This window comes from Talpa europaea (genome assembly GCF_964194135.1).
Source record: "Talpa europaea genome assembly, chromosome: 9".
Taxonomy (NCBI): domain Eukaryota; kingdom Metazoa; phylum Chordata; class Mammalia; order Eulipotyphla; family Talpidae; genus Talpa; species Talpa europaea.
The window spans coordinates 97,779,903-97,793,078 of NC_140076.1; positions in this window are offsets into that span (position 1 = coordinate 97,779,903).

Sequence of the window (13,176 nt, forward strand, 5' to 3'; positions counted from 1 at the left end):
ACTTACCCTCTCTGGTCTAAATTCCCTTATGAGGGCTACACATCCTTTTGGCTATATTTTCTTCCACTGAGTCTACTTCCCATGGCAAGCAACAAGTCTGAACTGCCTCTAATATTCATTGCTGTGTCTGCTATTTAGAATTATGTTTACTACATCAAAGACGCCTAACAAATACATGTTGAAAGGAACAAATTCTTTAGTGCTGCACTCAGATTATTTTTATGTGTGACTTTTGCTTTTTGCATGACTTAGAGTAAAAGTGCAAGAGCAGTGAATAATGAACAGGATCCATTTGTTGGACAAAAGAACTTCTTCACCTAAAATCCTAAAACAAATAAACAAAACCAAAACTCCAGTGGCACAGCCTTCCTTGAGACTTATTGTGCATGAGAAACCTGACCGCAAGCCCTGCAGAGTGCCTGCTGGGAAGGTTATAAACACAAAGCAGGCCACTGGAGTCTCACTCAGAGCTCAATAATTGGGCCTCCACCCCTTTGTATTCCTTTCCTCCTCCTTTTACTGTTTCTGAAACCTGCCCTATAAATCAGATTTAATTATCTATAAAATTTGGTGTAGAAAAGGATTTACTCATTAAAAATGTTCATCAACTTGCTACCCACGTTCCAGACTAATAGAAGCGGAAAAGGAACACCATGGAGACACCAGACGGGCTGGAGAGATAAGCAAGCTTTGAAATACCTGAACCTCAATTAAATAGCAAGTTCCAGTTTCTGTATTTGCCTTTTAAAATATCATGTCGGGAATAAGTAAATGTCACCAAATCATCAGCCTATTTTCCTCTGCTTTCTTTTTAGGTTACTTGCTTCAACAGGTTTTTGAAAATGGGTTTTCTTAGTTGATCTCTTTCGCCCGTATGTCACCAGAGCTAGTATGTCTCCCCAGTTGTGTGTGTGTATGTGTGTGTGTGTGTGTGTGTTTAAATGTCATAATCCTCTCCGCAGCCAAACACAAGGGCTCACATTTAGTCACAGAGTGAGGAGCAGTTAATTAATGAGAGCCCAGGGAGATAGTAAGGAAACATAGGAGAAAAACGTCGCCAGTGGAAGATCAGAGGCGAAATGTCTGAAGTCAGTCCAAGATAAATCGACAGTCCATAGAGATTGCCCTGGGATATGTGCTGACTACCAACTAAGTTGCATTTCCTGTGTATATGTGGGGAGAGGGGCCGCTAGGAGACTGTTTGTGGTTTTTGTTTGTTAAGGTGGTAGAAACAGGGAGTGTGGGATTTTTGGAGAGAATGTCAGCGCCACTTTAATAAGGCAAAACTATTGAAAATTGCACATCTATTTCCATGAAACTCTTCTTTGGTGAAAAGGCAAAGATCTAAAACTTTTTCTCCTTTCCCAGCATATGACAGGATTTTTGTCGTGACTTTCCTAGAATCACACTGAGCCAAAAAAGAAAGAAAGTGCCCACAGAAGTGGGAGGGGAAAACACATGGAAAGGCAGCAAGGAAACTACCCAGCAGAGCCAGCCTTCCCCTTCTGCCCCTCGCCTCCTTCCAGAGAAAGCAACTTTCCTGACAGTGCCTGCCTCCTGTCATTCCTCCCCAGCCCAACCTCAGAAATCTGTATTTCCTTTTTAAGGAAAGATGTCTAGAGAGAAAAATAGAGCATGAACAGCCACGAGAAATTATAGCAATGTTCGTTAATATGGTCCTGTCAGATACTTAGTGGTAAGGTTCCCTTCTTATTTCTAGAGATTGGTTTCCTTTTATTTCATTTTGTATGTTATTTTTGTTTGCTTGCCCATAAATATATTCTTTTTTTTATGTGCTCTTGTGATCACTTGCTGAGCTTTCTGTAATCTATCTAACCTCACAGCCTCACCAAAACTGATCCAAATTAAGATTTGAGATGTTTTAGCTAAGTTCTAGAAAAGCAGGCTGCTCCAATTGCTGTCAATTCATTAATGAGAAGAGTTTGTGTTCTTAGCTCGTATACAGTTGTTTTTTTTTTTTTAAGATTTATTTATTTGCACATACAAGAACTGGGGCAGAGGTGTGGGGGGTCGTGATAGGATTCACCAGAGACCGAGTGGGGACCAGAACAGATGGATTGAATGAAATACACTGCTGAGGGGAGGAGCAGGTGAGACAGGAGAGGTCTGCTGTGCCATGTGTGTCACCTCCCGGGCCAGGGATCGAACTCATTCTGCAGTGGCTGCAGAAAGCTTCATAGTGCTGAGACTTAATCCCTTGTGCCACCAGGGAGGTCCCTCATATATGGTTTTTAAAGTCACATTCTTAGTCAATCAGTCATCTCTAGGAAAATCCTATCGCTGCACCATGCAAACTGACTAGTCTGACTGAGTAAGGAAGCTTGGTCTTAGCCCAGTGTTTGCCCTATGAGCTACTGGGTCAAAAAATAAATGATATAAATAAAAATGAATGAATGGATAAATAAATAAATAAATAATTGATACAGATCTTGCTTTGTGTTGTCTTTTTTCTTCCTGAGCCATTGTTTTCCTAATGCCCTGCATACCTGGTTTCCCTAGATTATGAGAAACTCATAGACAGGATCTTGTTGTTGTTGTTTTCTTCTTTTCATTTCATATCATGAGTGTCTGAGTCTAATATTTGGAAAGATTTCAATACTTTGAAATGAATGAATGAATGAGCAAGTCACTTCTGTGATGTTAGAGTTGTGACCCCTTTTTATTCAGATGCAAACACTGAGATTTTAAAACCCATAGCATTTTGACCTTCTGCTTTCACCTCATTAGTCACAGTGCAAAACATTCTGAGTGACAGCCCTGATAGTTTCCATGAGCATTGTGGGCCCTATTCCTTGTTGTTCCTATTTTGTTTTATCCTTAATCCTGTCCCAAATAGCCATACGAAAGCACCTACTTAAATCACCATGCTGTCAGTAAAAAGAATTTTTTTTTCATTCAAATGAACATATACTATACTAGAAACTGTGTGATTCAACTTTTGTTGGCAGGGGTGTGTGTGTGTGTGTGTGTGTGCACATGTGTGCATGCACACGGCACACAGGTGTGCACAGGGGCAGGGGGAGGGCAAAGAGCTGGAAATGAGAAGAGGAGGAGAGTAGGAAGAGGAGAATCAAGGAGAGTGGGAAAATTTTGTTGTTCATTCAACTGTTATTTATCATTTGTTTATCTAGGCCCTGTACTGTGTTAGTCTCTTATAAGAAAATAGCAAATAGAACATAGTCCCATAACTCTCAAAGAATAAAAATCTTGTTGGGGCAGCTGTGTATGAATCTGGTGATCTTATTGATTTTGTTGTCTTAAAAATCATACCATATAAGTGATAGTTAGGGCACAGGTTGTATTCCTTTTGTGGGGGTTCACTGACAATGCATGAGCTTCCCTCTTAGTTATGCATTGTTAAGCGCTGTGTTCTTTCTTCCATGCCAATAGGCTTGTTGCCACTGTCCTAGTGAATATTGAATATTCTCCTTAAGTAGTGGCAGAAACTGATGAGATCCAATACACAAGACCAGTGAAAAGCAGTAGGCAGCAATCATTGTCTTTGCAAATTATGTAAATTTACCAATTGCCCTTCATGAGCAGAGAAGACTCACACCTCCTTGATTGTCTGAAGGAACTTGATAACCCATCTTGTTCTAGAAATAGTTTCCTCAAACCAGCCACACAATTCTTAATACCTCCTCAGGAAAGATTTTTCTACCAGATTAAGTCAACTGATGTCTGGAAAGAAAAACTCATGATCAGATCTTATCAATTATTAGGAATCAGCTCATTTAATTAATCCATTACCTTCCCTCCTCTAACATCCTGGGATGCTCTCCACCTCAATCTCTGCCCAAGTAGCTGTTAGTGCAAAACTTAAGAGGGAAGTGGGGTGGCCAGGGGTGATTAGTACTTGATGGGCAAGTACATCTGTTTTTTTCAGAAGGCTTAGGTGTGGAATCTGGAAAGAAAACATAGAGAAAGGGAAATAAATGCTAAAAAAAATTCCCCACATCACAATTTTGTAAGCTACCTGATCTGCAAATGATAGCTCCTCTACTCATTTCTCAATTCTGGTTCAGAGCTCGCTAGATATCTGCTACAGGCACAAAAGCCCCATCAAGACACTTGACAATCTAACTCATGCCGTTCCTCTCTCAGTAGCAGCTTCACTAAGTGACATCCAAACATTGGTAATGAGGAGACATCTGCATACACACTGGTTTTGAAGTATAAAGCACTGGAGGAGTTATGAGCTGTCAATCATTTCAGCTGTTCTCGGCCCTGTGTTTATTCAGAAATAATTTTCAAGGCTGCAGGAAGTGTTGTTACTAACTGATGAGCAAGTTTGAACACTAAGAATGAAGAATGATTGATGTTCTTGTAGGTAAACTGGGAAACCCTTCATCCACTAGAGGCAGCCACAGCTCAGGATGCTGATAAGGTTCTGACACGGAGAGTGAATGATGAGTGGTGTCTAATGTCTGTTGAAAATGAGGAGCTATGACAACAATGTGAGAAGGAATCTCAGAACACAAATCCTATGGATCCACAGAAGCAAGTTAATAGCACTGATATCTTGACTAGATCTATGGCAGAAACCCCAGCCAACATGGCTGTGACTTTTCTGGTGGAAAAGACTAAAAGCAGAGACTCGTTAATTGACAATAAAATCTTTTTTTTTTAACTGATTGATTGGTAATTTCAAAATTTTCCCATCTAAATGGTTTATTTTGAATACTTCCTAGCTTGGCATGTTACAGTATTGCTAGAAAACAGTACAGGAGCTATTAGAAACATTTGAACCATTGGAATACAGAAAACATACTCTCATCTTGGTAATCATGTGGAAAGTCAACAACACTCAAACATTGCCCAGCTGGGTTGGGCTATGCCATCTACCATACCCACGCTTTCACTTCACTCTTAATTCCAGCTCTTATTTCTCTGATGCTCCATAGAACACGATGTTGCCTATACTATGTGCTGTGTACAGTTACTAGTTACATCTTGTACAGAAAACGACTGGAGAATAATGTATACATTTTTTTCTCCTTAAATAATTTGTAGAATAGAATCCTTGATTACAGAGATGAAGTCTAACACTCCCTTGAAGCTCTCCCTTGAAGCTCTTCCAATACCTAGTGCAAAGCTGTATCTATGGCAAGATCTCAAAAATAAGAAAACTGTAAGGAGAATAATTTGGCATCCAGTTTATATTCCATGCCATGCTGGTTGCTAAGAGGATTTTTAAAGGACATGGCAGCCTAGCCAACGCCTTCTCCTCTTTCCAGCCTCAGTTTATATATTCTGCTTTTTTCATGGTAGTTTCCCTGACTCTAAATACAGATTAGAAACTGTTGCTCAAGTAAACTGTAGTCCCTGTAGCATACCCTGTACATGGTAAACCACTTTATGCAACAGCTCATTTACTAATTTTTTCCTCCAGGATGAAAACTGTATTAGGATGGGGACCACGTTTTACTTATTCATCATTTAGCCCCAATGCCTACTTGTCCCATGGTAGGCACTCAGTAAATATTTGTTGAATAAATAAATGAAAATTTACTAACTTCAAGGCATAGATGATCTAATGATTAAAACAGAAGAAATGCTTAAATACATATATGAAGTGCATATACACTAATGGTATGTGTTCACGTATCCTGATACATGTTTAATCATTTGCCTCTAAGGCTAACTACTGTGCTTTGAATATACTTTTGAAATAGTAAGAGCTCCTTAAAATGGTGGCTGATAAACTAGAAGGCTGAAAACAGTCATTTCTATCACTAGATACGTATGTGTAGATTTGCCATAGATAATAGCAATTCATAACACTAAGCCAGGCACTCACCTCAGGCTACCACACAGACACTCACCCTTCATTGTTTCTGTCTTCCTGAATGCTCTTTATTCCTCCTGAAGGCCACCTTCTAAGTGAAACAGATTCACTCTGGAGTTAAGTAAAAGACCTCATGAGAATTATATTCTTCCCCATGTATCTGAGCCCCAAGAATGTTATAAAGACTGAATTAAGATAGAGGAGGCTTTTATGAAACACCACAACCTTTTCTCTACTTCAACATCATCAAAATCCACATTCCAAATGCATAAATACTAATGTAGTTTTTTTTATTATTGAAATCAGTTTAATCAGTTTCTTTTTTATTTTTTTACTCAGGCTATAAGAAAGTTTAAAATGATATATGAATTACATTTTATTTCTGCAGAACAACAGTGTCCTAGACCAAACTTTTTTTTTTTAATACTAATGTAGTTTTAAAATACTTATCATGACTAAAATCCTTGAGTAAAATAATCTCGTCATTTAAATCTAAGACACTTGCTTTATACTGTGAAAGATGAGGTCATTATTAAATACCACCTCACATTTTCTGTCTATCAAAGTAGGTATCATTTGAAATTTACTAATTTCCACATAAGAGTTGAAAGGACAGATAGCAAATTTTGGCATATTGAAGTTCATTCATTTATTCCTTCCTTGTACCAAAATTTATGGAGCATCTACTAGGTGCCAGCCACTGTCCTAGGTGCCAGGGATTTGGCAGTGGGTTACAAAAAGATCTTTTCTGAGATTGGTACTTCAAAACAAAGACAAAAGTCCAGGCAGCCGTTCCTATGTACTTAGCATCTTTTGCATGGTTGCCTAAGTTCCTCAGAGTCTAAGTGAATATGAATGTGATGATGAGTCTTCAGTTTGCAAATGAAATGGTATAATGATGTTTGAATTCTTCTAACTTACTCCCTTTATCTAATTTGGAAGTTTCTACACATTACCTGTGTTATTAGTCATCATTTATGTATCTGTTTTGTCTGCTTAAAAAGATTATAAATTGCTGGAGGAAAGGGGTCTTGACTAAGACTTCCTTGTGTCATCAAAATCAGTGTGCCTTGCTCAGAGGAGGAAAATACTACTTCTCTTGTAGATTTTTATTTTGGACTCCCTTTAAGGAACCATTCTGAATACACCCGCTGCAAGTACAATACATCAGCAGGTGTTCACTCTGAGCAAATGAATGATTCTTTTTTAAGATTTATTTATTTATTTATACAAGCACTGGGTACAGTCAGAAGCGTGGAGGGTGAGAGAATTCACCAGAGCCAGAGCAGGGAACATAACAGGCAGAAGGACCAAAGTACACTGCTGAGGGGAGCAGCGGGCAGCAGGAGAGGTCTGCGCGCCATGTGGGACCCTCGCAGGAGGCCGAGGATGGATCCAGCACTGCAGAGGCTGCGGGCAGCTTCGCAGTCAGCGCTCAACCGCTGCACCACCAGAGAAGCCCACAAATGAATGATTTTTTATGATGAACCATAAAAATAAAAAATGAGGAACCCTTATTCCCAACTGATCCTATTAAATCCCACTCCTGTAATTTCAACACATTTCAACATTAAATGAAAAAAAATAAAAAAGGAAGAATATTTATAATCCATTGGAAAGACTAGGAGTATGGTTGGGGAAAATGGGTGAGCTAGAGATCAGACCTCAGTACATCTACTCATTCAACAATGAGCTTGGAATCAGACTGCAGGAAGATCAAAGTGAAGTCTCTACCTTGTTGACTTGTTAAATGAGTTGCCTTAAGGACTATGCTACCCTCATGGACACACATGCGCCATGGCAAGAATGACAGCACATGTGCCTTCACCCTCCACATTAAGGACTTTTCATAACCAACCCACTGAGGAAGAAGGGTTCTGCACTTAAATTGTAGAGGATACGCTCGGCAATTCATTGACCAGTAAATGAGTATCCTTGGTTGTAAAGGTAGGACTGAATTAATTCTTTATTTTTAATGTCAATATATCCAAAAGGTCAGTTTTACTTGTTGTCCTCTCCTTCATTGAGAAAGAATCATTAAAATATTATTTAAACATATGATTTTTTTTGAAACTGTGGATTTCAAACTGTTCCTGGAGCCCTAAACTTCTGTCCTCAAGAGTCCTGTGTAGGGCTCTTTTACTTTTACTTCAGAAGCTCCATTTAATGTCCTCTTTGAAAAAAAAATTAACGCATAATAGAGAGTAGATGTTTGAGAGAGGATCTGTGAGCTTTATTCCATATATAAACCAATGGCTTAAAAAATGAAAAACTGCAATATATGTGCACATGATTTTTATCTATTTTTGTTTGAGGAGCACATTGAATTCAATGATGTGCAACACAGGATGCAAGGGAAAGTTCTTTGTTGAGGGGGTGGACTTCTGGTCTTTATTTATGCAAGTTAGTGTCATGAAGATTACTTCTCTGGTAGGTCAAAGCGTTAAGTGATACTGTGGAATAAACATTAGGAAGTGCAAAACTACTTGTCAAAACAACTTAATATCATTACTTAGTTTTCTCCAAGAAGATCCAATGGAATTGGGCATCACTGTCAAATATTGTTTCCTAGCACTGGAAGCCAAGCCCACATCGAAGTAAAACATATACCAAGTTTGACAGGAAGTCTAAATGTATAGAGTGTTTATGGAAGATAAAGATGTTTTCATTTGCAAAGGTAGTTTAAAATTCAACCAAACTGAAATACCATACTATTCATTATTTGAATTCTCTCGTGCATTTTTACACCCTATCAGTGCCCACTGTGAACTATTGCTGCAGGGAAATTTAGATCTGTAATTCCCATTAACAATATGATAGAAACAACAATCATGTAACTAATACCCCACATTGTGTGTGTCTTCTGCCCACACTACATTGAGCTTACTCCCTCATGATTTGGAAAGGAAACAAACAGAACAATACTCCTTTGAAAAATGTAGCAAATTCAGAAATTCCTGTGATTGTGTGGGGCACAAGAAATAGAGGTGAATCTTGGACATTATGTGTGGTGTGTGCTAGAGTCATTATCCCTGTGTATGCTCGGGACACTAATGCTGACATCTAATTAGCATTATGAAACTGGTTAACTCTCAATAAGGTCAGCACAAAGCAGAGAAATGTGTCTTGATGCAATCTATTAGGTCATTTATTTAATAAATTAAAATACTTAAGAAAGAAAAATCAGTCTGGTATTTTCTCCAGTCTATTCTCTTTGGTGGATGAGTGAATTGCAGAGAAAATTCAAAGAGTAGATGCAACACTACATTAAAAGCTCCGTAATCAAAACAGAGAGCATAAAAACACTTGAGCATTGTCTAATGGACAATTTATCATCCAAACAGATGCATTCATTAAAGGAAAAATTACCTTCAAATATCAGTAAAATAAATTGGGTCTATTCTGATTTCTTATTTCTGCAACAAGAGTGTTTCAAACTGCAGAAACAAGTATATAAAAGATGCTTCAGTGCACGAGCAGGACATTTTAGGCATTTAAGTTTATTGTGCAAAGCTGTTTGAACTGCTTGAAGATGGTAAATCAAGCAAATATGGAACATTCCAGCTGATAATGTCTTTCCGGGCCAATTATTTCTCTCCTATATTTCAAAGACAGAGCCTGTTTTGTTACTGCATGGCTATTGTTATTATTAATGCGACAACTACTACTAATAAGAAATCATTTTCTGCTTTGCTTGAACAGTGTGGATTCCAATCACTCACCAGATTCCCCCATCTGTGGCGGGGAAGCACATCTCTCCAGCACAGGGCAGGAAGACAAGGCCCGCGTGTGATCACTCCTTATGTGAATTCTTGGTGCTGAGCTCGCAGTCAGATGGCAGAGGGAAGCGCTCTGTACAGCTGGTGGCCTGAGCCGCCTGCTCCATCAGTTTGCTGCTTCTCTCTAAAATTAACACCGAGAAGCAGCTCTGAAGTTGCCCTTAGGCCGCAATCCAGCCACGAAATGGAATAAAGAACTTTCATAAATAAACCGGCTAAGCAGTTGCTCACTGAGCTTTGGCCCTCAGGCACCTGGAAAAGTCTTCCTTTTCCTAAGAGTGAATACAGAGAACTGCTCTAGACTTGCTGGTGCTAATGACAGTGAGGCCATGACTGTGCACAGAGCACCCATGTGTGCCAAGCGCTGTGCTCTGCTTTCCTTGCATTAATCCTGCTCATGACAGTCCTGCTGTGGGTATTATTGCCGTTTTATAAACAAGGAAACTGAGGTTTAGTGTGAGATACTAAAGACTTTCCACTGCATGCAGTGTCTGCTTACTGATCCCTGACTACAGAAAATGTTTAAGTATTGATAGTCAAACAAACATTGGGATTGTTTACTTTTTGTATATGAGAAAATAAAGGCAGCAGTAGGTAAAGTGTCGGGTTGTATCTAACGGGGCTACAGTTTGGACAACCCATGTGTAGTTTTCAGTTGTTGAGTCAATCTACCTTAATACAGAGAGGGAGGCGAGAAGGAGCAGGACTTGGATGTTGATTCAACCTGAAATTGTCTCTGTCTCTGTTGCGTCTGGCAACACCACACTGACAAAGACACAGGAGTCATGGAGCAGGCTACATAATGCAGGATGCTGCTTGAGAGCAAGATCCTGGCCATTTTGATTGATGGAATAATCACACAGCATCAGCTACGTGCGTTAGGAGGACAAGGAGAAAAGGATGGGGAAAACTCAGGAATGTCATCTAGGGCTTAGGGGGACATGAATCTGCTGACCATGTTACCAGCTTGATGACCAAGTGTTGTAATCAAAACTAGACCCCAGATCCCCGGCCATGGTCCAAATCTTATCCACTGATCAGCTTCTGGGGTCCCTTGTCAGATATCGGTCCTCGGTCCCCAGGGCGTTTCTAGTCATACCTCATAATGTTTGCATCGGGAGTAAGTTTATGCATCTGTCCTCAGCCTACCAGGTGTTCCCAGTCATTCCGCTTATGCATAACCTTCCCAGAGTGATCAAGCTTTCTGCTCTTGCTTGATTTGAAAGGCACCTTGTATGGTTTGGCTCCTATGGCTGACTGACTGGATCTGAAGGGCAGTTCTGACCTTGTATAGGAATGCAGAACTGCAGATAACTATAAAGGTGGCTGAACAGGCCGCTTAAGTCTAGCAGACCCACATGTCTTTGAGAAGTTAGTTAAGTGTTCTGATCTTCATTTGTGAAACAATAGCAATAACCAAATTTTACTGAGTTCTTACTATGGATGAATTGCTTTTCTAAAACCTTTATGATCTAAGCATGTTTAATCTTCAGAACAACTGTTTTATTAACTCCACACAATAAACCTGAGTTGCAGAGAGGTTAAATATCCAGGGTGAGAGGGCTTGGAGGTGCTACAGTAGCTGTTCTAATTCACGTACGTGTGGACCATAAATCTTGGGGCTGTGGTTGTCTTATGTTTTCCTGCTCATACAGCTATTTAAAGGACCAGAGATTATATACAGTATATAAACTACATGTGCATATGTAATATGGCTTATTGAGGCTGTGACCATATTTTAATGAGTGCCAAATGTCAATCTAGCACACAGTATAATACAAAAGTATAGCTGTTTAGTACAAACTGACTTTGTAAATGAAGTTAGGTACATGCTATAGAAATTTGTGGTTTGGGCCTCCCCTGGTTGGCACAGCGGTTGAGCACTGGGCTGCAAAGCTGCCGCAGCCTCTGCAGCGCTGGTTCGATCCCTGACCGCCAGCAAGGGTCCCACATGGCTCAGCAGACCTCTCCTGCCACACCCGCTGCTCTCCTCAGCAATGTATTTTGTCAGTCTGCCTGTTCTGTTCCCAGCTCTGTCTCTGGTGAATTCTCTCACCCTCCCGCGCTTCTGACTGTACCCAGTGCTTGTATAAATAAATAAATCTTTTAAAAAAAGAAATTTGTTGTTATTAAAGAAATAAGTTCCCTAGAAGAAATCTTCATGTAAAATGTATATATAAATGAAATGAAATGGTAAGCTTTCAGAGAATAGGCAATGTCTTTAGCATCCTGTAAGCCCAGAAAAAAATACTTTGCATTTAGAAAACCTCAGTAAAATTGCAACAGGACAGAAGTAAGCATAACCATAGCATTTATATTTTAGTCATTCCTCATTCAACTATGTACCAAGCCCTAACTGAGACCCTGAAAATGCAAAGATGCATGTGGCATGTCCTCTGTCCCCAAGGAAGCCATAATCTAATATCTATAAAGTATGTAGGAACTCAAGCATCCTCTGAGTTATACCAGGGTTGTAAACAATTTCAAAATTGCAGAGCCTTAACCAACACATAAGCTAGTTTCTTCCTCACATTCAGCTCTGTGACCCTTATGGGTAGTCTTTGGAGACTCTGCTCCGTGGTCCGGAGGGCTCAGGCCTCTGGATGCGCTACAGTGGGTAGCTGCTCTCCCTGGAACATGTGGCCTCTCATTGCCAAGATAAAGAGGGTCCTGGAAGGTTTTGCAGAGATAGCTAAATGCCAGGGCTGGGAGGTGGCATCTGTCATTTCCTTTTGCAGCCCATGCCCAGAACTAATGACACAGCCCACTTTCCTGCACAGAGACAAAGAAGTGTGGTGCTCGCCTGTGCTCAGAAGGACAGGAAACAGAAATGAACAAACACTTGAACTCTCCAGTGTCTGGGGCAAAAGAGAGAACAACATCATGGTATCTAGAACATCCTGTGCTACTAGTCTTTCGGGTGGAGAGCAGGTGGAGTGGGTGAACCATGCTACCTAGCAAGGCAGAGTGAAAAGAAAACTTTTTTATTTCCTTTATCCATCGTCCACTTAAGGGAGAAAATTCAAACCATCTGAAATAATTATAGCACTAGCTCTTAGTGTGAAAGAACAGACTAACCAGTCCATATTTGGTTTGCTTAAGAGGGTTTGTTCTTGAATACAAATAGGTAATTTCAGTTGAGCACAGCTTTTTGTTTAGGTTCCTAATACCTCAAGTCCATTTCTAAACCTGATGGTTTTGTTCAACACAAGAACCAAATCACATTTTGGCAATAGCTCCATTGCATAACACGGAATGCTTTGATGTCTCACATCTAAGTTGAGAAAGTTGTCACAAAACACCAACAAATTCAAAACAGCTCTCAAAATGACTTTTGTTAAAGGCAGATTCCTGAACTATTCATCTGTGTTAAAATGCATTTTGCCTTGAATCATATGTCATGTTGCCAGCGAAGAGTTGTTTCCATGCCAACTCGTTTGCAACACGGGGGAAAAAAATCAAAGCTACTAACATCTGGAAGATGTCAGTACTGATGTAAGCCACTTGCAATGAAAAACACGGGCCTGCGAGTGTCTGCCAAACAGACCCTATAAATGGAGTAGCATTTATAATATAATTACCTAAGAG